General features: G+C 38.4%; 1 long non-coding RNA gene across 1 annotated transcript in view; it reads left to right on the top strand.

The window, feature by feature from the left end:
* LOC125325633 overlaps positions 1-25,632 on the top strand; it is a 42,003-nt gene that overhangs the window by 4,800 nt on the left and 11,571 nt on the right. The window contains exon 3 of the long non-coding RNA XR_007203449.1: positions 4,431-4,609. This is a non-coding gene — a long non-coding RNA (uncharacterized LOC125325633). The remainder of the gene's footprint in view (positions 1-4,430; positions 4,610-25,632) is intronic.

Here is a 25,632-nt window from a genome sequence, read left to right as displayed (position 1 = left end):
AAAAAATTAAAATACATCTAACATCTTAAAACACTTGTAAAAGTATACAGGAAACACAGGAAAGATAACTCTTATGGTGTACAGGTGGTTTGAAGTTTGAAAAGGGAGCATAAGTTGGGGATTTTTAACTGGGGAATTTTTAACTGGGAAGGGTGTAACTCTCTTAATAAACTACTTTGAATAAATGAAAACACGGATAATGGAACTTGATTTTTGTACCTGGGCTGATGGGTTAATTTTAACATTCAAATTAAAAATATTTAACTCAGAATTAATTAATTAAAGCACTTAATATGCAAAGACCAAGCACAATTAGGGATTTCATGTATGACAAGAAATATCCAATTCCACCTGTCCAAGCTGCTATCCACTTTTTCTTGCAAGACATTGTTAATTTCTAGGCACTGAGTCTTGCCTCCATTAGTGTTTGTCAGCACAGAGGAGGATGAAGCTGGTCCCTCTTGCCTCTCCACTGTTGTGACTAGGAGGAGAAGGTTGCACCTGACAACATGGTGAAACAGAAAGCCCTTTTCCTGAACAATACACAGAGGTTTTGGGGGAGAGGACGGGCAGATCAGGCACCATTACTTGGTTCCTGGCATTTCTACCATGACATCCAACAATAAAACCTTCCACAAATAATTTTCTGTGGTTCTATGACCACCAGCAGTTCAGAAATATTACTCAAAGGCCACATTTTCAAACTTCTCCTCTGAGTCTTCCCACGTGAAAGTAAGGGATCTGTTAAACAGGCAGGAGATACAGATTTCCTTAATCTCATAGCTTGCATTTGTAATGCAAAGCACTGATAAAGTACTACTAAGGAACAATGGCATATATGTAAACATAAATAAATACTAGTCACAGGGAACCAGAGACGACCTCACAGAGTCCCAACCCTACGTGGCCAGAATGGTGTGTGCCACCAAAGACAACACTGAGTGGCAGTTCTATGAAATTATCTGCCCCAGACAATGTATCTTCTGTGCCATGGCATGAGATGCTAAGACAGACTGGTCACATCAGGCCTTGAAGAGTTGGACCGGTCTGTTCTTGAAAAGGCTGTCTCTACCTAGCCTAGTCATTGGGCTCTAAAGCACACCAAGTCCTGGTGAAGAGAAAATGTGGGCCTAAAGTGTGTAGAGGCAAAATCCCAAAAGTCTCCCAAGTAAGTAAGGGGATCCTTCTGCTGCTGAGAATCTGGGAAAACCCCAGATTCATCTAAATTATGCTATCACTTTCCAGGTTTAGGGAAAAATATTGACCATAAATTGAACATTTCTAGCAGGAGTAAATTTCATACCATTATTGTAGATGCATTTCTATTCTAAGAGGCATTTTACTGAGTGCATAAGTTATAGCTGTATGGATTTGGGCAAGCAAATACTGCTGTGAAATGAAATTCCCATTTTACTCCCTCTCCTCCTTTTATTCTTGCTCCACAAAAAGTAAAGTTAAGGGAAGCTGTTGTCCATCAGACGTTACAGCAGCAAGCACGCTTTCTCTTTTTGATAAAACTGTTGTGAGGAGGTTATTGTAAACTTTCTGAGTTTAGTGGAAAATGGTAAGAATAGTGTGGCATGGGAAATAGTTTGCTAAAAAAACTGAACTGCATCCTGGTTTTATTTGTCCCTTTCGTCCTTTGCCAATATTTCCTTCTCCCTTCTTTTTTGCTTTTTCCTCCTCCTGACCCCTCCCAGTTATCAAATACATCCTTTCAAAATTATCACTGAGGTAAGCATTTACTGAATAGAAACTTCCTGTTGCAGTGGAACAGAGTAATGAATGACCAAGGAATTGCTTGTTTGAACATATACAGAAGACCCTCCGTCTCTTATGCGTCTGGGAGATTCCCATTAGTATTAAAGGGCATATTGTGAGTGCATTGAAAAGTGACAAGATATCTATAGTCACTCAACTGCTAATTCTTCTTACCACAAAAATGAGAATAGTGCAGAAACCTCTTTAACCCTGTGTCCTGAGCAAGTGGATTTCTAAACCACTCAGCTCTTAACAAGTGCATGTGGCAGGTTGTAAAGCACTGATCCCATCTTCTGGGCATTTTAAGATCTACTCTTTGACATTCTTTAAAACAGTGAAGGGAAAGAAATAAATAAGAAAAAAAATTAGGAAGACCCTCCACATGTTGCTCTTCTCTGTAGAGAAAATGGCCATTGGTTTTCAGAACTATCTTTTCAGATGCCATTTCCTCAAAAGTATCTTTATCAAGGAATTCAAGGAATTATCAAGGAAAGCTCTCCATTCGCTCTGGAAACTGGGACTTAAGTACTGCTTTATTCGTTATTTAAAGATACAACATCTATCTAGGACATGAGACAAACTGCTTTATATGTTCCTGGAATGGATTGCTTAGAAACATTGGTTTCCCTGCTATTTTTTACTTCTTTTTGCAACTCAAAGGTTTTTCCACTCCTGCTTTGCTAAAATCCTCAGGTTATCAGCAGAAGTGAACGGAACATTGACTCATTTCCCCCAAGCAACAGAAACTCTTGTGAAAATAACAGGATGGGCAGTCTAAGATGAAGACTCCAGATCCACTAAAGGTGTGCTGCTCCACAGAGTCTGCTACCAACAAATTGGTGCAGTAAAGCATAGCAGATGCTGGGGGATCCTGGGTTTTGAGGCACTTAGCCCAGTAACATCCTACATACTGGGAACTTGCCTGGCTTACCCCTATCAACAGTAAAGCTATTCTCTGCATTTCTCTTCAAACCAGCCTGTGCTAAAGATGAGAAAGCCTATTTGCCTTAAGGAATGCACAGTTTGCTAATTACTCACTCAAACAGAACAGAGGTGAACACCTGATCAACTAAAAGGATATTAGCAGTGCCAAGAAGACAAAGATGGTAAAAACAGCATGGAGAGGAAGCTGATTTTGTTATTTTGGAGCACTCCAGTTAAAACTGTTTTGATCCAGTAGATTCTAACTATGTCCTGGTACCGCACTGTGAAACTTACACTTATAATCATGGGATGCCTTAAGGGCAAACAATCACATTGACATAATGCTTACCTCAGATCACATTAGGATAAAAGAAATAAAAATATTCATTTACAAAATTACTGAAAGAAAATACCGTTGTAAGAATTAATGAAGTCATAGGAAGAGGAACCGTACAGTTACTGATCAACTTAGTAAATTTGTCCAGACAAATTCTTACTTCGCTGAGGCTGAGTGATCACTTGCAATGCAATGAACACATTCACTACAAGGCATTTCCAAAACCAAACCAGTATGTTTCATCTAAATGTTTTTTTTTCCTGTCTACAAGCATAAGATGGTATTCGTGTCTCATTATTGGATCAGGATAGAAACAAGTCAGGATCAATTAAAACAAGGGATCGTGACGATCTTGGGGTGAATGATCCCAACTATGCTTCTAAAGAAAAACCAGTAATCCAAAAAAGTAACTAACCCAGACAGACTCACATATACAGAGGAGAAAGAATGATATAGAAAGAAATTAAACTATTTCATTATTCATCGATTTTTTCAATTTTTTAATGTTTGCAATTGTTGTACCTCCATTTAACTTAATAAACACTCACTTGTCAGTGAGAAAAGACAGAAAGCTGTCATCTGAGTCAAGATTTGAATCAGGTCCACTTAGTCTTCTTTTGTAGGCAACAACCTTTCCACTGCAGGAGTTTCTCCAAGAGGCTTACCAAAGTAAAAACTCAATAATGGAGTACTAGGTGAATTTCTGTTCCTACATACGCAATTCCATGAAAGTTCTGTGATTTTTGCAGTATCTGCAATTCTGTTGAGGGTTTGAAGCATAAGCATACCATCCCTGGCATTAAGCAGCAAGAGAAAAGCCAAGAAGCACTCTGTCAAATAAGAAACCCCAAAAAATGTAATTCATGCAACTTTGAAATAATCTAAGGCCAAGCTACTGTAAGCTTGGGATATTAATGTATACAGTATGCCTCTGAGTGCATTTCAGATTTGCAATCAAATTGCAGTTCTGAAGGGTGCTGTCATTATAACCCAACCATAATATCATATATGAAGAGTTTTCTTAGAGCAGCTTGGAAATAATTTCCACCTTGAGTCTTCAATCTCCTTTGGAAGCATTTCAAACAAGGAACAGTGAGGAACCATCTAACTTGAGTAACAGAGCACTCCTCTGAGAAAAGAGCAATACAATGCAGCCATACATATTAAAATCATGAAGATTCTTAATGTTAAAGACTGAGGAGGTGCTGCAGCTTTATTGGAAAAAAAGAACAGGTGGGCAGCTGGATCTATCAGTTATTACTAGTTATACTTCAGAGCACAGAGAATAGGGTAACAAGTATATGTACAATATTTACATATATGGTTCTGATGGTTAGACACTTCACTGGAAATTTCATGTCCAGATGACTAAATGGAAATATCTTTTTTTTCTTTTTTTTTTTCTCAGATACCTACAGAAAGGAAGATGTTGTAAATATAATATTCAAGAAGTAGTTTTCATAGAAGGTGAGAAGATATTTTGGAAATATACTAATTATTGCTTGAAGTAGAAAGTTGGAGACCAGAGAAGAACTACCAAGTCTCACAGCCACATTCATAGTGTATGGCAACATCAGATAAATTGTTGTAAGTAAACTCAAACACCAAAACTTTAGATAAGGTGTAAGATGGAATCTTACCATACCAAGACAGCTAATCTGTAGTATTGATAATGAGTCCAGTCCAAAGAATAAATTGTGTTAAGAAGGCATTTGGCCACATTCAAATTCCCTGACTGATATTTCATCAAGACCACTGTGAGGAAAGTAATCTTCCTAAATTTTCTCATGAAAAGGACCTTTCACTGGGTTTGCCTTCTATGCTTCCATGACAGCCACAGAAAAGTCATAATCACTGCAGAAGGCACAACTACCCTTGTCTCTGTTACGGCTTCAGCGGGATTGTATTTACCCAACACAATCATAGTAACTGGATAAGGTTCACTAAAATTCATTAATAGCTCCTTTCTTTGGGATAAATGTATAGAACATACATGCTCTATGACTGCCAGAATTTTTGGGATACAAAATTCCAGCTTTGAAGACAAGAGAAAGGTGGCACCTCTAGAACTCATGAAAAGAAATCACACTTACCAGATCTAGACCAAACTGGGAAAAGAATGAGAGTTCTTACAGGAACTTTTCCCCACCTTGCAGGAATTCACTTGCAATCTGTAATCTCATTCCAGAACACCAGCTGGTGTCACTGAATGACATTATCAATCCTGCAAGCAAGGATGAGGAGCTTGGCTCTCAGCAGCTTTCACCTTGCAAACGCTGCTGCAGATTCTAGCACACACCACACATGTGGCATGCAAGTGATTGAGCAAGGATGCTCTGTCTAACAAGCTGTGGCTGGGTGATTGTTGCCAAAAAGACTCTGAATCATCAGCAGACTGGGACCACTGGCACCTACAGTCATCCCAAAGCTTAACAGATGAAATTCCTGTGGAGGCAATGAATGTACATGTGTTGGGGAAGGTCTCCTGCACAGGCTGTGAAAGTTACAAAAGAGCTCTCACCAAAAAGGTGAGGTTAACTTTTGACCACAGTGTGCAAGGTAATTTCAATTTATGTTTTGAGGGACAAATAAAAGAGAATTATTATATAATTTAAAATAATCTGGATAGGCTAGGATTTACCTCCCTGAACCTTAACTTGAGACTTTCTTTACAGACAGAATAAGACATTAACCCTCCAGATGGTGATTTGTCCCATCTCTGTTGAGAGGGAATGAATCAACCTCTGATTTTAGTGCTTTCTCTGTTGATTACAAGAAGGGCTGAGATGATTATACTCTTATACTAAGGGCCTTATACTTACCACTCTTTTGAACACAGGTAAATCCACCCATTCTGTGTTCTAGATGCCATATAATTCATTCAACATTTTTTCATTAGGGAAAAATACTCTTAATCCATATCAGTGTTATTTATTTAATGTTGTACAGAACCCTTTAAGACAATAAATGTACACCTTAAGCCGCAAATATGAGACTATAAAAATAGGGAACCAAACATTGTCTCTGCTCATCTATTGTTCTACAAAGTTTACTCTGGCCAACAGAAGTCAGGTTACAAAAAGCCTTTGAAGGCATCATGGTGACTTCATCTCAGGTGGCACAAATAGTTAAAATTTCTTGCCTGGGATCCCTGACTGCGGAAGTACCTCAATTTAATAGTGTACATCCCCACAGTCAGTTTGAGAATCATGCAAGGTGCTTCGTTAGTGGCTGTGGTCACTTGTCTCTCCCTTTTCTACCCCTTTCAAATTAAGAGTTCAAATAGGAGTTCAGGAGAAATATCTCCTGTAGAAGGGTGGCAAGCATGATCCCAGCAAGTCACCTGCATTGCTCACTGCAATTAGAAGGAAATGTGTGGTTTTCAAAAAAGCAAGCTTCTTTACCTAAGCAGCAACCGTTGGAAAGTTCTTTTCCAATTTTTGTCTATTCTTCTGCTCTGAATAGTTCCTATCTCAATATTTTCCATATTTATTCAATCAAGTGTTATTTTATCCAGATTTATGGTAGGTAAACTAGTTATACTGAGCAGAGCATGATTGTTTTCTCATGGTTTAAAGCATTGCTGATTTTTATCATGCACTCTACATAAAAAATCATCCCTCTATTGTGAACATACTCAAGTACTTGCTTCTAGTTATTTCCATTTTTCTCCTAGAGTTTAGGATGCATCTCCTCAAAATGGATGACATTTATTGTCTCTTCTTTTCTTCTAACTTAGTTTTCCACTTCAGCTACACCTACTGCAATGGAAATTTGAAACAGCACAGTGAGAAAATGAAACACAATATATTGAGCTTCCTGCTACCTCACCTTTTGGCTCCCTCTCTAATTTCTTTACAAAAGGCAGGTCTTCTGCTCCATTATTTAGTGGTTTGTACAGAATAGATTCATCATCTCTGAAACTGGGTTCTGCAAAACAGACATTTGTTTTCTTTAAAAAGTCCTCCATTAAAATCTCTTATATATTTTTTATTCTGTGAGATTTCTTGACATGCAGCTACCAAGGAAAAAAAGCCTTGCCACCAGTTTCAAAGCTAAAGTAACACTGCAAAAGCTGCATCTTCTGAAATTCACATGGCCTTTAAGAGGGTGGAATTAGGCCAAGTATACAGACAGCCATCTTTAAGCAATACTGTGAGAGTTTTCATATTTACAAGGAAAGGAGGAAACAGGCAGCTGCCTCTCTTCCTCTGTCATTACCTCCTTGGATTCTTCTCCTTGAACAATTTTGAACTTGTAATGAGATATGGTGCCTTACATGTGTGGAAAGTGGCTGCAGGAATGTGGCTGCAAGTATGTGGGAAGAACACTTAGGGAAGCAAAATTCTCTTTAGTACTTGGGGCTTTTGTTTGGGGGGCTTTTTTGGGGTTTTTTTGTGTAAGTTTTTTAATGTTTTGTCTTGGGTTGGGTTTTTTTTCTTAAATTTCCCTGGTTGTTGAGGATAGATATTACAGTCCCTCTGATGTTTCTGTTCATGCGCAGTTCAAAATTAAAAGTTCCCATATAAAAAGCCTAAAATGTTCTCACTGGAAAACTGCAGTTATGCTGGTAAAAGTTTTCTTTCCAAGAAAAATTGGAAACTGGCAGGCTGCTATCTGCAAGCTTGATTGTTTCTATTTTCTTATCTGTAGAAAGACTCCTGGAAAGTCTGTGCATGCATTCTCTGTCTTTCTTCGTTGTAGTTTCCAGGAGAAGGTGGAAAAAGGAACACAAAGCCATGAGAGTCAGCATTCAGTCTCCTGGAATTTGCCCATGGATTTTTATTTTCTGTTGAAGAGTGAAAAGGCAGTAAACTGTAAACAGAAATTATTTTGAAAATTTTCTTCAATTTAAATGTGTGTGTTCATGTGTTTTTCATGCAAATTTGGGATGCATTTTGTGATGCAATTTTCCCTGGAAGTAATTTTCACTTTCCGAACACCTCAGATATTCAAAGGGAAAAGCAAACCTAATGCCCTTCTCCCTGTTAGTCAACCAAAGCTTTACCTGCCTTCATACACAACTTTTCAGTTAGCTATATTTAGCTAAATGGGGAAAAATTCACCTTGATATAATGCCATTAGTACCCTGGAGTTTCTGCAGTTTTGAATTTGGCCCCTAGGAATTCATTATTCTTTTGGATAGATGGCTGAGGTTTATGAATGACACTTTTAATGTGGTCTGGAGAGTATGATCTGGGTAGTTTGGTAGGCTATCTCCCTTTAAACCCAAAAAGTAGACAAGACCCTCCATGCAGTGAATATTTACAGAATCAGGAATTACATAAGGTTATGTTATTCACTACATTCAGCCTAAACTCTGCATATGTGCTTGATGATAGACTTTGTAGTTACTTGAGAGGCAAAGCAATGCTAATGAGATTGCCTGATGATTTTGGAATAGTTGCTCAAAACTTGCTGTACAAGTTGCTCAAAATTTGTTGTACAAATCCATGAGGATGTAAAAAAAAAGCATTCCCATTTTCTTACTTTTTCCTTTGCTTTTTCACTCCATACTATTTTGTACAACGTTTGAAGCTGTGGCAGTTTGACCCTAGAATTGACTGAGACGGACTACTGGCATTGCTAGCTCAAAAGGACAGGAATCTATCTAGAGCCATCTAGTTCACATGAGGTAAAGTAAATGAGTTTTTAATTGGATGGTTTCATCTGAATCAGAGGAATCCATTTTTATTTTAAAATATCTCAAATTTCTTTTCTTGAATTGAGGCTCCACCCCTCATTCATAGTGGAGTTTCTCCTCCAGTTATAAACCAATTTTGAAATTTTTAAGTTAGTCATGAGGAGAAATATTTTGCTGGCAGTTTTCTAATCCTGATACTCATGCGTACTCAAAGCAATCTTTTAATACAGCTACAACAACACAGTCCTAAGATAAATTTCGTACAAAGTAAGTTCTGTCCCAAACTCAATGCTTCCCTCTCATGAAAAAATTCCTAAAAACTGGATAGCTACTACAGCAGAATATATGTATCTCTAAGAAAGAAAATGGAAAGCAAACTCTATATACTGTAGTCTATTACTTTTTTCTGGGGAAGTAATTATGATGAGGCAGCTAGGTGCTTTCATCTTTCTTCTTTTTCCTTGCCAAGAACCGCCTCTCTCTGTTATGCTACTTACCTGGTGGATAGAGCTAGAACAAGGTGTTTAATGAAAATGTCTTTCCAGGGGAAAACGTTTTCCTAAAATCTTCAATTCATTAGGTATCCTACTTCAGGGTTCTGATCATCAACTAAGGTTCTCCATGTTTGCACAGCTGGACCTGTTGTGGACACAGAAGAAACAGGCATAAGAGAGAGCTACGAAAACAAAGGATCTTTCCTGACCAGTGTGAAAGACAAGCAGCCCATAACACAAGATGTTAACCATCTTCTTTGGAAGGGCCCCATTCATAAGGATTATTTTCTTAAATGTTTCTGACTAGTCCTATTAAAACTATTAATAAGATCAAAGGGCAACATGAACAGGATGAAGAGGTAAAATTGGTGTGCTTTATTACTGGGGTCAAAGACCCAGTTTCACAAGCTAGTCTAACAGCTTGTTATCCCTTCTTTATTCACATCATCCTGTCCTTGGCAGAGAATATACACAGATTTTAAAGGCACCACTTTTGAAAATGGTTATATCCCCTCAGAGACACTCTCTGGTACCTTTTCAGCTTCATACTAAATTAAAACACTGTATTGTCATTTGTGTACCACTATATACACACATATAGGAATATTTATTGCACTGGGGAAATATCAGTTCTTATCTGTTCATCTTGCTTCCACACTAATACTACTTGTACTTTCACTACCACCTTATAAAAATCTCATAGAACTTCAGCATCAGAACAAGAACAACCCAAATTCATTACACTTTCAAGAAAATGTTTTCACAGGGCAGTTTTAAACCACTCCCAGTGCAATAATTCGACACACCTCAAAGTGGTCTTGCCTTATGATCCCATGAAAAAAAAAGGAAGAGTTGCCTTCCCAATCAATGACAAATCATTACATGTCAACTTACACAACTTTCTTTATGCACTCTAGGAGATGTCCCAAACAGCTAGGCCTCCTGAGGATCCGTGTCCTCTTTACATGCATTGTTTCAGGTGCCAAATTTGGCTTTCAAAGAATGGTTCGGGTTGGAAGGGACTGTGCAGTTTAGCTGGCAGGTGCAGTACTACCAGATAAGATAAGGATTTGTCTGTATTCCCAAACTGTCCTTACAATTCAGTGCTAAAAATGAAAAAGAAAAAAACCCGAAACAAACCAAATAAAAAAAACCAAACAAATGCACAAAATCAAATAAAACCAAATGAAAACGCAACAGGGAATTGATCATGTCTCCTATTTTGCCTTTTGTCGGAAGAGGTGTGATTCTGAGAATTTTGATTCACTTCAGTGAATAACACAGTGCTATAGAAGTTCCTCACTGGAATCAGCTTCCTGCCTGGATAAGAAAGATAAGTCCTGAAACACATTTTCCATAATCTTTTTCATGTAGGCCTAGTTTCACTATGTATTGTCTAAAAAGGATAGTCATCACAGTGGTTGCAGGAAATGGCAAATTATTGCTAAATTCGTGCAAGGATACAACTCTTACAAGGGGACAGTTGCATTTTACAAAAAATTTTCCTGTCATAAAATCTTAGCACTTCTGGATAAGGACATATATGTGGCAATATACAGACAAGAAGACTCTTAAAGGCAGCCAGTGAAACAAAGGAGAATGCTCCAGCCATAAGTATCCATAGTTTTTTCCTCTAACTGCAGACCCCAGAATGTTTTCTCAAAGGCAAACATCATCGCTGCCATTTTTCAGGTGGGCAACCTAAGTGCCCTATGTTAGGTGACTTGTCAAGAATTGATAAGCGGCTGAGTAAGACATAGGTTTCTCTGACTGATCCTTCTACTGCCAGGGAGGAAGATTATAGGAGAGCTACAAGTCTTCCTCAGGACTAGCAGAGGGAGAAATATGCCTGACATATGACTCAACCCTATCATCTAATTCTGTAACTCAATGCTCTTTCACGGAATATTTCTTCTTGCTACTGGGAAAAACAGGACACAGGGCTGAGTGGACACTTATCTCGTCCAGCTTCTCTTGGGCCGCAGTCTTAAACATACCTTCTTTGAAGTTTAAATTTGATAATGTTTGACTACTTCATACTTTAATAACCACAAATCCCAGAATCTTGAAACCCACCTATACCAATTTCTGGGAAAATGCTAGTAGCATTTAAAGCCTGAGGGGAAAAAAATCAAAACAAATTCCTCATTGCAATGGAAACAAAAATAAAACAGACTTAAAAAAATCAATTCCGACGAAGTGACATTTCTACCTGTGCCTCATTATATTCTGTATAAAAGAAAAAGCTGGTTGGTTTTTTTAAATCATCTCAAAATAATAAAAAAAAGCTAGTTGTGAAGGCGTTGGTTTACTCTGAAGAGTAAGTGGCATGCTGATCAATCTGGTCTTTGGTGAAGACAGGACCCTGGAAATACATCTCATGGTTTTATTATGTCACAGTTTTTGGGTGACAAACTAAGGAATCACTGGGTTTGCAGCAAGCCTTACTGATATGTTAGAACCAGGAACTCAGAGATTTGAGAGCAATGCAGGCCATTTCTGGCAGGTAATTTACAAGGATGGGAAACTCATCTTGTGTTCAGGGATTAGATATGATATTACACTTAAATTAGCTATACAGTGCTTCCTAAACAGTACTAGCAAAGTGCTTTCTTTATCAGGAATCTCATCTGATAATCTGCCCTCGTTTCTGGTTCCAGATAGGAGCAAGCAGTTTTCTTACTAATTTTTTTTCACTCATATTAAGTGGGTGTCTTAGTTTTCACTCACTGTACCCACTGCTATTTTATCTGCACTGATGCCTTTTCGCCCTGATCCTGCACTGCAGGGCAAGAGCAAAGGGCTGTAGCCTCTTTTATTTTGGCTCTAAAATTTTGAAATCTATTTAGACAAAAGACAATGCTTCTTCAGTCCCTATTCTTCTGCCTTTTTAAGTCCCCCTTCAGCCTTGCTTCTGAGCAGCTGCAGATACGCCTCCCACCCTAATGGTGGCAGAAAAACCCTACACTTCACTCCATTGACTGCAGATAAAGCAGACTGCAGCGGGGGAAAGAAACGGGGCACATCCTGCCACAGTTTAAAAAAAAAAAAGAAGAAAACCATCGACAAAGTGAGAGATGCTCAATAGATCATTGTGAGGGAAAAGACTGCAACTGTTTAATTTAGAGATGAACTCGGAAGTTACATAAAAGACTGAGCCAAATCTATAAATGATAAAATCAAGAGGCCTTATTGCTCACATCCCCCAGACTAGAGGAAATGCTATAAAATTCTTTCCTAACCCTTGGAATTCACTGTCAGAAGACTTGGTATTTTTAGCGTGAAATAACAGCAAAACAGATTTGGTATATTTGTTGATGTCTCCTAAAAAATTATAGTAGATGTGGAATGAAATGAGTGTGTTCACATAATTGACTTACAGGTAAAATGTGTTTGCTTAAGAGCCTAGCTAAAATGTGGGTAATGTTTTTGAAAATTCACTTTCTTCTAGTAGACAATTATAAAATTCCCTTGGCACAATCAGCTTCTGAGTCAGCCAAAGCCAGTCATGTATCTCCTACACTTATCCCATGGTTACATTACACAATCTGACAAGTTAAACTAAACTGGAATCACATCAATCACATGATCCTAACATAGAATATTGTTTAAAAAAGAAAACCAAAGCAAAACAATGTTTCTGATTACAAGTAGCAGTCACAAACTTCAGAGCTTGCTATAATAAATCAAATGCATCATCCTGTGTTTCATGGGGCTAAAAAAGAACTTTTTATTTTTAAGACAAAAGACGGTCCAGCATAAGCAACTCAGGAATCTGCTTGTTTTAGATCCACCTATGGTGAAATGCAGTCATCACTAATTAATATTGCTAACATTTTCATTCCTCCTACTTTCTAAATGTGTACATCTGTCAGAACAATTGATCCCTTGCAGCAGTGACAGGAGGAGCACTGAATTTTCTCATTATGATCAAAATATGCTGAGTGATTATAACTTAACACATCTGATACCAAGCCTCAGCTCTTCAAAATTTATTGATATAATTTATTTTCAGAAATGCTGAAAATGAGGTAACAGACAATCAACACAAAACTGGAGCTCCTTCAAATCAGCAATATGATACTGCTCATGTAATTCTGGGAAGACTCACAGAATTCATGAGTATGGCTAAGTTGAAAAAAAATTTGACTTTGGTAAATTGGGTGGAATGTAAAGACACTGTGCAGAAGAAATCCTCGTCCTCCTGTCGGGGTACTATCCATGCTGCCATAAAGCCCATGCAACAACTATATGACATGATGAAGCACAGCATCAACTAAAAAGTTAGTTTGGAAGGGATTTCCGGAAGCTGCCCAACCTGACATGGGACAGAAGGTTATACAGATTGAGTCATATTTTTTATTCCTCATGGTTCCTCCAGATAATGCTTTCAAAACCATCATCTTTCCCATATTTTTAACTCCATCCTAATTTTGACTGAGTTTCTGCCTCCTTCTCCATATCCCACTTGCTAAATGCAAAAATTTCACAATTAAAAACCACATTTGTGAAGTGGGCAAAACAGTTACCAAAGACAGAAACAGTGGGAATAGAACAGTCAAAAAGCACCAAACCCCCTGGAAAACAGTCTGGTTAAAACATACCTGCTACTGTAGGTTTTCTTAGGACCACTGGATAGGAAATAGACATTTGTCTCCAATCATGGCCATGGGCAGTGAGAGCCCCTGCGCATTACTGAGCAGGAGCCTGCAAAGCTGACATCAAACAATGCCTCACCCGTGTCTGAAAGGTGCAGACAGGGGTCAGCTCTGTGACTGCCAGTGGTGATTTAAAGCACATGTGTAATTGGAAACACAAATGGGAGCTTGTGTTGTTTGGCTTTAACAGAGAGCTTTTGAGAATGGCACCATGTGACTGCACAAATAGCAAAAACACCAATCAACCCTGCAAAGAAAGAGTTACAGAATGGGACAGGAGAGTTTTCCTCTGCCAGGCTACAGAAACTTAAGTGCTTCCTGGCAGATCCAAAACATCCAGCACAAACTCCTGTTCCTCTGAGAGGGACTGTCACCTCACATGTAAGAAGCTGCAAAGAAAGAGATGTAATTAATAATGTTTCTCCTCATCTGCCAGGTAGAATATGTCAAATGCCTCAAGGTCTGAGTGTTTGGAAGAGGCCCGAAGTCTTTACAATCTGATGCTGCTTTAGAAGTACCACTGCAGCTCAGGGTTTTTGCCTTTTAATAAGGAGGCCAGTCTTCTCCTGGGCCCTGGAAAGTCTGAGAGCCTTCAAGCTTCTGATGGTCGTGAGAAGCATAATCCAATGTGCATGTCATGCAGAAACATTCATTTTGTCAGAGGGTTCAAGCTTACATGCTACTGTCTAGAGTTCCTGGTTGCTCCTCTGCAGAGCAGTTGCAGGTTCCCCTTTATGATATTCTTTATTAATTTTCTGTTTTTATTGTGTCACATTTGATTAGTTTGGTCATTAATTTTGTTCAATTAAGATCAATGGAAGTTTCAGCATTACCTTGAATTGCAGCAGTTGCACACCTACTCTTGAAATTTATTCAACCACCCTTTTTACTAGCATTTTCCCATACTCCTATTCATTCTTGTTGAACCTCAATTAATTCTGCATTATCCTTCTTATGATTAAGTACCTAGAACTGAATGTAGCTTTTAAAGTAAAGCAGAGCTACTAATATAAATAACGGCATTTATAATTGTTCCTATATTATTATTTATCCTCCTGCATCCTTCTATTTTTTGGCTTCTCTGCCAAAGCTGCAGATCAAGAAAAGACTGTATTGATCTGCCAAAAATTCTTTGGTTAAATTGTTTCAAGATCTCATTCTTCTGACTTTACCTCATAGCCTAAGGCGGAATCTTTTTGACTCTGAATTCCTAAAAGCCCCCTAGACAGCAGCCATATGTAACATTGCTGCAACATTCCTGCAGAAGATGGACAATAGAGTTGTACAAGCTAACCACAACATTTTGAAATACCATCCCTTGTTCCATATGACTAGAGTAGAGGCTGCCAAACAAGAACAGTGTGGGAGGAGGATCTTCAAAAGCTGTTAGCTTTAGACTGAAATCCATAAAACCCAGCGGGAAGCTCTTGTAAGCGAAAGGTTCTCCATGTTTACTGCATGCTTCCAAAGACTTGCTGAACTAACGTGCTGCTGGAAAGACAGAATTTCACTTCCTGAATTCTTTCCTCTTTCAGGAAATGGCTGTGTTAAGGTCAGGTGGTTCTCAAAATTCAAGTCCAACTAGTGCTTTCCCAAGGGACAATACAAAAGAATGCTGTTTTCTGAAAAGATAAGGAAGTCTTCTTCACCAAGAACTTGACAGATATTACTTTGCAGTGGCTGCACTTCAACATCAAGGGCTTTCTCCCATCTCACAGTTTTCCACGAGCGTGAATTCCTGTCTCATGTCACTCGAGTACTTTGGAGAGGAAAACCAGACTGAGTATTCAATTTATTAAGTTTCTCCAGGCACGGATATTCTTCAAGTATGACTTCCAACATTGTTCTGCTTTCTGTTGGTTCATTTTGATCTGAATAAATCAAAGTGATGTACACAGTTTTGCACCCGTGGCTAGCTTTAGAGAAGCCCAGTGCTTTGCTCAGCCCTGCTGGGATTTACTTTCGTATGCACACTTGATTTTCCTGGAAATTTGAATTTCCCTTTGTCTGATACAATTTCATGGCTGTGGCAAACCCACACAGTTCAGCATGAGGTTGGAAACTGTTGCTATCATAGTGCCAAGAGATAATTAGCTCAGCAATGTTAACACACATGCTTGGCATTCATTATCAGACAGGGTGGGAACAGAATGCAGCAAGATTTCCACCACAGTTGTCCACTGACCCTGCTGTCTGCTCTGTCCCAGCTGCCCACGCTTCCACTCTTCCTCTGCAGCCATGGCATCAGTTTGTTCAGGTATCAGGTGCCAGAAAGCACTATTAGAAACAAGTGCATCTGTTCTTCCTCCTCTTTCAGGGCACCTTTCCTTCCCTTGTCTCCCCAACACCTCTGCACTGCCCAGCTCCTCTCTTCTCTCCGTGTTGACCAGCAGAACCCTGCGGGTTGGTTTCCTACTTTCTAGGAAGAGCAAATGGAGCTCAGAAGGATGCACATGGAAATCTCCATCCTTAAAATGAAAGCTCATTGACAAGGCCAGCAGAGGTGATATTGGAATGCCTGCGTTTCAAAAGTTCTGTGTTGAAAAGCCATTGTTTTCCATGTTTGGTGCATTTGACCAAGGAAGAGTGAAGGGAGTTGTCTAAATCAGAAGACAGCTTTGCACACAGGGTGTCTGATTAGCTTGCAAATACTTCATTATTGACAACGTAAAACAGTGTAAAATGCTTTGTGCCTCAGAAGTGGTTGAAATCCACCTTCTTGGAAGCCATACCTGTGGGGTTTATGGACTCTGGCCACAAATCTTTCCTTCCAAACAGCTCCTTTTAGCCCTTGATCATAATGTTAAAAATCCCAAGAGAGGCCTGACACAGTAACTGTTATTAGTTATCATTTGTTTGTCTCTTTATGACCTTTTTCTCTGAGAAAATGGCTGCCCATTACTTGGTGGACATTTCAGATGACAGTGCAATTTCCTAGACAGACTTGATGTTGTAACAGTTACCTGAAAGAATAATTTCTGTACAGTTCTGCCTATCTGGATGATGTTTTATACAGCAGAAAGGAAGGAGATGATTCATACAAAAGAAAAAAACCAAAAACCCACAAAAACCCACAAAAAAACCACCAAAAAACAAAAGCATCCTCACTATTAAAAAAACCCCAATCCAAAAACCCCTAGCCTGACATATGTCCTCAAGCTGAAGATATTTGATATTATTTCTATTGGGACTGTAATAGGTTTGGTTAATCCTTGTGAGTATTTCATATTATGTAAACATCTATTATTATTACACAATACATTTTCTAATACATCCCAATTAAGCAGTCTCTCAAGGGAATAAAAAGAGCTCCTTTTTACTTGGAAGTACAACAAGCAAGCCAGATTGAAAGTCATATTATAAATCTCAAAGCAACAATATTTTTTAAAAACAGCAAAAAACAAACCTTCCCTGGCTCGGGAGCAACAGCAAATATGTTAATATATAACAGCAAGTATGTTACTATGTATGGGAGAAAAAAAAAAGGAGAATAAACTCAATGCTTCTGTAAAAGTTATGTGGAAGATAGATTTTAAAAAACACACAGTAGTTCCAGAAATTCCAAAGCTAGTTTACTGGGCAAATCTGAAATGCCACTGAAAACCTTTGAAAACCCAGGTCTAACTGCTTGTGTCTGAGATGCTGGACAGTAAATTCATTTGGAAAGTCAATGGTATGTCCTAATTTTTGAGGCTGGTGTGCACCTACAGGTCTTACCCACTTTATCTTGGATAAAGAAATGATGCTTGCAATTTAACTCTTCCACATCTTTGGCCACAGAAGCAATGACTGCCAGTAAATTCTGAGCCTAATTTTATCAATATTTTTGAACAAAATGTACAGAACTGGAAGAGACTCATAATATCTCAAATAAACCAATCCATTTACATGCGTTTGACTATCTTAACCCTATAGAACAAATACTTACTTCTGATAGAAGGGAGAGAATTTCAAAGTGAAGAGGGAAGAATGAAAATGCAGAAATGGAAATCACTCTGGCTTGTGTGATGGAAAACATGTTCATTGCATGTCAAGGAGGTCAGTCTAGTTAGCATCAGTATGTGAAACATTTGGAACAATTGCAAATCTTGTACCACTACCTGTAGGGCTGAGGCAAAACAGAAGTGAATAAAACCTCTAGTAGTAAATCCACTGCCATTTTATTTGCAGTGCACCTTCTTTAAATTCCAAGCAGATACAAACAAACTGCATGCTAGTTCTCTCTGTAGGAATGTTGGTTTTGGAGTGGGATCAGCAGTATTCCCTAATCCCCATTTTTATTAGTAGTCCACAGAAAAATTTCAAAGTGACAGTTATAAAGTACTGAACCCCACTACATCAGCAGAAAGCACATCAACACACCAAGCAGCAATTCTTCCCATAAAGCCACACTGCTTTATGCAGGAGACATTTCCTATTCAGGCAGCCCCTTAGAGAACTGGACAGCATTTGGGATAATTCCCAAATATCAAAGAATACAAAGTAGGCAGAAGTTAAAGAAGACAGTCAGCCAAAATATTTCTCTTTCTTTAACGCTGAGAAAGAATCCTTTGAAAAGTGCCAGGGCAGAATCTGTCCATCCTGATTATTTTGAATAATCCTTTGTTCCACCGAGCCTACCCATTGAAATGAAACTGGAAATACTAAGAATCTCCATTAACTCTGTTGGGCTGAGGGGAATAAATATGAGAAGAAAGAATGAAAATCATGTTATAAACTTTAAAATAACCCCAAACAAACAAACAAACAAACAAGAAATGAATGAACCAAAGATAAATATGTTACAGGGTAAAATAAAATGAAAATCTTCTTTCTTTTCATTTTTTTCTTTTTTCCACTTCCTGTATAACAGCAGAGGGCTGTTTTTCCACTAAGAAATGCCTCTTTACAATAAGCATGTCCAAACCCGATTAGAAAACTGTTTTTCCCAACATCATTTGGCTTTAGTTGAATTGCTATGGTTTCCCACCCTTCCTATGAATCAGCACTCCTTTTCCATCATCCATCACTTTCCACACAGTCTGCACTGTTCTGTCTACCCTGGGCCTAAAAGAAATAATGCACTGGCTATACATCTGCCTTCTTTGAGGTCCTTTACACCCACTAATGAATGTACATCTAAAAAAGCAACAAGATGTACTTTTCTTACTTTGGAGAAATTAGGACATGTTGAATATAAAAGTATTTTCTCAGAGCTATGCAAAATATTTTAATGTTTAAATATTTACATATCACAATAGAACTCGCAGGTTCCAAACAAGTATCAGAGATCCTTAGCGTGGGGCTCTATATAATGCAGCCAAAACACAAAGTGGAACACCCTAGAATAACAAGCAACAGAAGGATGGAATAGGAAAAGTAAAAAAAAAAAAAAAAAGAAGAAACAAAAAGAAAATAAAAACTTATGGAAGAATAATTGGAAGCTTAGTGAGTTGTGAACCTTGTTCTTATTATTTTGCAGTACTCTGTCCCTACCAAAGTAGCACAGAGATAGAAACAAAGGTATGGAGTGGATTTTTGGCATCTGTGAGTCTGGTCCACAAATTATAGTTAAATGAGAGAAGCAATTCAGAGGACAGGACAAACTGAAGCAGAAGCTTCAGAAAAAAGGACAAAAGAGATTAAACTTTTTAATGGAAAGGAGAGGAAGTAGAAACAGCAGAACAGGTGATTTTTCCTTGTAAAATTCATCAGTGCTACTGCCTGGGTGAAACTCTTTCACCCTTCACAGGCTCAGCCAACCATAATGAGGACACGGGCTCAGTCTGTGAAGACACCAGAAGCAGAAATGTTTAGTATAGCACGGACTGTTTCTCTAAAAGGCTGAAACAAAATCTAGAACAAACTTGGGTCTTGTTTTAGCTGAGTGCTGACTGCTGCTCCCTGAGAAGATCAGACAGGAGCCCCAGATTGCATCCTGCAAACTTCAGTGGGCAAGAAAATCAGGACTGTTGTGGTAAATTCAGCCAAGTGTGGGACAGGTTAGACCAAAATGAGAATAATAGGGGAGCTGTACTACAGGGGAAGATTTCAAAGAAAAGAACAGCCAATATGCCACCAGGCATCTGTAGTGCTGAGGGCAGAAAGAGAGATAAAAGCTGTAGGTCAGCTTCTACAGAAGTAACAAATGGCAGTAGTTAGAATAAAAGAAAATAGAAGGCATAAAGAGATAAATAAACTCTCTGTAAAAATGAAGTCAGGCTTGGCATTCAGACGTCATTGCTGAAGGCCATGCTACTGACAAAGGCCACTGATAGGCATCTTTTTAAATTTATCCATTTCAAGTTTTGAAATCACCATTAAAAACACTGTAACAAAAAACAAGAAACAAGAATCAAAAAACCAAACAAACAAAACAAAACAAAAAAAACCCCAACAAAACAAACAAACAAACAAAAAACCAAACCAGAGCAGTGTATTTTCCTTCCCCTGAACTATACGATCCTTACCAGCCACACTTGGTTACTGAATCCAGCTCTGGGCTCCCCAGCCTAAGAGAGACACGGAACTACTGGAGACGGTCCAGCAAAGGGTCACAAATACACACTGGAGCATTCTCATGAGGAAAGTCCAAGAGACCTGAGGCCATCCCACCTAGAGAAGGGAATTTTCATGGGGACCTAATCAATATCAATATGCAAGAATATCTGAAGGAATGGTGCAAATAAGATGGAGCCAGGCACTTTTCAGTTGTACCCAGTGACAGGACCAGAGGCAGTAGACACAAACTGAAACAGGGAGGTTTTTTACCCTCTGGACACAAGAAAACTCTTTTCACTGTGATTGTAACAGCAATGGCACAGGTATCCCAGAGAAGCCCTCTGGAGTGGCCCTCTTTGGAGATATTCCTATCTAGAAAAATCCTGGGTAACCTGCTTAGGCAGGGGGGCTGGACCAAAGATGACCTCCAGTGGTTCCTTTCAGCCCCAACCATTCTGTAATTCTCTTTTACAATAATGAATCAGTTAATAACTTTCATTTTACAGAAGAAACAGTAATGTTCTAAGAAACTGCCCTCAGTAACTGGATGTTACTGACACAGGTTGCCTTTAGACTCTTTAGTACTGAAAACAGAGACAAAAGGACATGTTCAAAGGGGATGGAAGAACTTACATTAAATACCTACCCCCACAGCTCACTGGAATTTTTAGTTCATATATATTTTCACATGGCAACTGTGATCTCTTTGCTTTTACTACATGTTGCAAAGAAAATCATAAAGGCTTTTGAAGGGTTAATAGTTGGTTAGCAGATACTTTAGGGTATGTTACCAACATGAGCAGCATGCGTAATAGATGTTTATGGAAATGTCAGTGGGAAATGTTACACACAATTATAAGCAACCTGTTGACTTCTTAGAACTTAAACAAGGTATCAAATTATAATTTAATTATAACATAATTATTAACTTTAAACAAACTATTTCTGTACACATTCTTAATACTGTTCATGACTACCTTCTCATACCAATAGCAGAAAGAAACTTTCATTTCTATTGATATCCTCTACTTACTTCATACAAGAGATTTAAAAGAAGTATTTCTAACCAGAAAGGTGAATTCCCAAACTGAAAGACTTCTTTTATTTCCCAGACCTGGTAACATTATACTTCCAGAGCATCTCCAAACCAAACACAACATCCTCGAAAAGTGAAACAGGAAGTAGCAACTGTCTGTTACAACTAAGGACAAAATTAAAGTACTGTGTTAGGTGTTTCTCAAATATCTTCTGCTTGTCCTTAAAAAGATATGTTAATTTAGCATGACAGCATTGAGGACTGCTAGGATTTTCATGATGCTTCATTGTATTTGAAAAGTATAATAAGATGGAAAAGTGTTTAACCTTTCTCTTTGGAGAACATAGATCTTATTGTCAGCTTTGGAAGCAATAAAGCTGTGATTTATTCAGTGAGCTTGATTGGTAGTGACAGAATACAGGAATCCTTGGGGTTGGCCTCATAGATATTGTGTGAGATTTAAGGGAAAATGATTTCTAAACTAAACTAAATCAAACGGTTAACTAGTCATCAGTTAACTGATAGCCAGGTACATAGGGGAGAGGGGAGACATAGACAGATTTTATGCACAGAATCTAAATAGAATAAAGCTGATCCAGGCATTGTTTTGTATGCTATCACTTCGTTCTTTCCTGATAAGCAGGATAGCTGGGACAATTCCCTCAAAACCTAGGAAAATAGGAATGCTTCTTTTCTTCAGATGTTCATTGTAGAGGGAGGTACACGGGGAGAGATACAGATGCTTATACGCACTCACACACAGAAACTCACTGAGAAAATATGTGATGTAGTGGTGTGATAGAAAAACTTGAATTCATATGCTACTCCCACGTGGCAGACACCAGCAAAGTGGCCATAACATTCCAAACACATGTACACAGACTCCTTATTCCACACAAGTCTCATTATGAGTTCTGCATATGCCATCTATTTACAGTTCATCTATTTTAAAGAATTTCAAGCAGTTATAGCCATTATGTGTTCCTCTGCCTAATCATCAAGGGCCTTTGATACTATCAGTTCAGATACATTCACTGCAGCCAGGCAAAAATATGTGTCCAAAAGGTTTTAGAAATCTCTGACTTCTTGACATCTTGCTCATAGGTAATGGTGTGAACATACCAAAAGCAGTATCTTTGCTGCTGACAGGGTCTAAATCATATGCAGTGTACTGGTGTGTGGTGTGCACTTCCAGTACCTGGCAGACATCTCTGCCTTTAGGATTTTGGATTTTTGTTCTGTTACTAGGCAAGGAGCAGGTTTTGCCTATCCTGGGCCTCAGTGAGCTTTGGTGGGAGAGAAAATGGATTAGAAAGAAACTGCAGTTGAAGTTACTGGGAGGGAAATAGTCTGGGTAGATTTTAATTAGAAATGTTAAATGGAATTCTTTGTCTAGACTTGCAGCTCATCACTGCGGCCATTAAAAGACAGGGATACAACCTATTCCTCTGTTTCTGCATCTCCCAATTGTCCCTCCCCACAATCAAATCAGGAAAGTATGGATTAAAATCTCTCTGGTTTCTGTGTCAGTTGCCGCAACATTTCCTGGCAGCCCTGTGGAAGAGTAGTTGTGAAAGCTTTGTTCAACCCTGCATGTCAAAGTGCCTCTTTTGGGCCACTTGGAGGGCAGATGCAGAACTCATGTGCCCACCCCTCCTCTGGCTGTTCCTGGAGCACTGCCCCTGTGAGTGCCCAGAACAGGGAGAGTCCTCAGGGGATTGCAGTGCAGCACACAAGGAAACCTCTATTAAGCTCACTCCAAGGCAGATTTTGCCAGACACTTTAAACTTGGACACAAAATTTGCCTGAAACACATCTCTCTGATCTTGAGAGATCATGCTGCAAGTTCTCTTCAGAGGCAAAAACTACAGCTTTTCTGGGAACAGCTAAGACTTTCCAGCAAAAAAAAAGAAAAAAAGAAAAAAGCCAAAGAATTAATTCCTCTCTAATTTAATTAAACATTTTAGCTGTGGCTTAAATATAAGGCAAATGTAATAAAAACTTCAGGCTGAGACAAACTGCTGTCGAAAGTGTTGGCTGGAAGCATTAAAATGTGGCAAAGTTGCACACAGCTGAGTATTGGCTGAGTATTGGTTGCTGTACTTGCTGTGTCTGTTTATGACACCACTGCCATGCAGTGTTCTGTACATTGCAGGTAATTTAAATAACTCCTTGCTCTGTGCCCATGCAATGTCAGTTTTTGGAGGCCCCACAGAGCAGCTCTACTTTTCTAAGTGTTGTGCAATGGCCATGTGGGCACCTGAAGCCTTTCCAGTCCTGAAATCTCTTAACAACAGTTCCCATGGAGCAAATATGTTACTGAAAGTGGAAGGCTGTTTAAAATTTTCCAGAGACTGACAATCTGGCCTATATCAGCTAGGCAGCAACCTTGAAAACATGTGGATTCCCACTGAAGTAGAGATCTGACCTGTGAAAGTGCATTTTTAACACTTAAAATTCCTGAAAGTGACAGGATGGTTAAAAGCATGTCAAAACAATTTAAGGAAGAGACCAGCCAAACATCAGAGACTCACTGTAATTATTTCAACTTAGTCACTATAAATCTAGGAAGTTAATAAGTAGGTTTTAATTTAAAATAAGTAAGCTGAGTTGTTGAAATGCCCTCACCAACAGCAGAGAAACTGATTGCTTTTACTGAAACTGTGCCATGGCAATGCAGGGATGATTAATGTATAATAGATACTGTGAGTTGGGATCCGAATACAGTTACTGTAAATGATACATTAGATTAAAATAAAATTATAATTTTGCCCTGTTTTGGCACTAGAGCTTTCAATGGAGTTGAATACAAAGAATATTTGAAGAAGATGAGTAATATTTTTTTTCTGGCTAAAAAGGTACTGATGCTTAACATAACATCTAGAAGAGAATCCAATTTTAAATTAGTTTCATCAGATAAATATGTTCATGTATTTGTTTGAATTTCATGTAAAATTCATTATTTGCCCAGTCAATGGTGTAATTCCAAAGAAGCTATATATAGTCTTCCTCCTTAGTGAAGAGAACAAACTACTGTTAACTGTACAAACTCACCTTAAAGAAGAACCAAAACTTTTGTAAAATTTGAAAAAGGCAATAAACCATCACATGAAAAAAATTCACCCTCTCTTGTCTTTATCAGACCTTATCAAAGTTTCCAAGACATATAAGCAAACTAAAAAATTGGGAACTGGAATGGGAAGGGAAATTCAATGTTGAAAAAGTAACATATGCAGTAGGAATAATTTGTATTTTTACTAGGCTTTAAAGCTGCTATTTAATCCTAAAAAAAAGCTAGACTGTTCCCCCAACCCAAGAAAAGTACATTTACAAAAATTTAAAGATAATTAAGAAAACCTACTCTAAAAATGCTGCTTCAGAGGTGGTTCTTCACAGAGGACTATATGCCAAAGATGGATGCCCCTGGGAATTAACTAGGTGTAAAGAAATGTCTCTTTAAGGAGAGTCAAACATTCATGTTATTAATTTTAGAAAATAAAAATGCAGGATCTGCAATGAAAAAGGTACCCACAGCGTCCAAATGTGCTGTAAAGGGAAGAAAATCTTCATGCACAAGAATTGAAATCTAAATATGGAAAATTGAAAGCTGATCATGAGAAAAGCCTTCCCATCCTACACATTTCCTTGTGAAACTCCTTGCTACAAAGTGTTGTTAGAATCAGTAACTCAGAAGCATTCAAAGTAAGATATGGATACGGAAAATGCCCAGGGTTTTATACCATATCAACAATATAGTGTTTTAGAAGGGATATAGGCCTGACTATCTGATCATTTCCTTATCTCCCTGTGAAATATAAAATAAAAGCTGCTGTTGAAGGAAAATACAGGCCTGAATGGACCAATCATCAGATTCAACACCACAAGACAGTGCCCACACTGCCACTGCTTCCCTGCTGCCAGCAGCCTTTCTTAAAAAACATTTTTTAAAGAACAGTAACCCTCTCACCATTCACATATTCAAATATACCTTACATATGAGATTTCTCATATTGATATCTTGGATTTTGGACATGCAGGCAGCCGATCTGTAATCATCTGTCATCTAAAGCTTGAGTGTAATGGGATGATGCCATGGTTTTCCTAAAGTGCATTGCAATCACAAATCTGTTTCTTAAAGCAAGAAGAGACCATTAGATAATGTAGTGTTGATTTATTACACAGGTAGATAGCATCAGAAGGAGCCTGTTTTGCAGTCCAGTTGCCTTTTTTGATTCAGACAACTGTTTCACATGTTCACAGAAGAGATTAGCATATTTGGATACTGGTTTGTGTGAGTT

This window comes from Corvus hawaiiensis, chromosome 5 (assembly GCF_020740725.1).
Source record: "Corvus hawaiiensis isolate bCorHaw1 chromosome 5, bCorHaw1.pri.cur, whole genome shotgun sequence".
NCBI classification, from domain to species: domain Eukaryota; kingdom Metazoa; phylum Chordata; class Aves; order Passeriformes; family Corvidae; genus Corvus; species Corvus hawaiiensis.
Note: the sequence above shows the minus strand (reverse complement) of the source record. Positions and strands in the feature narration are given on the sequence as shown.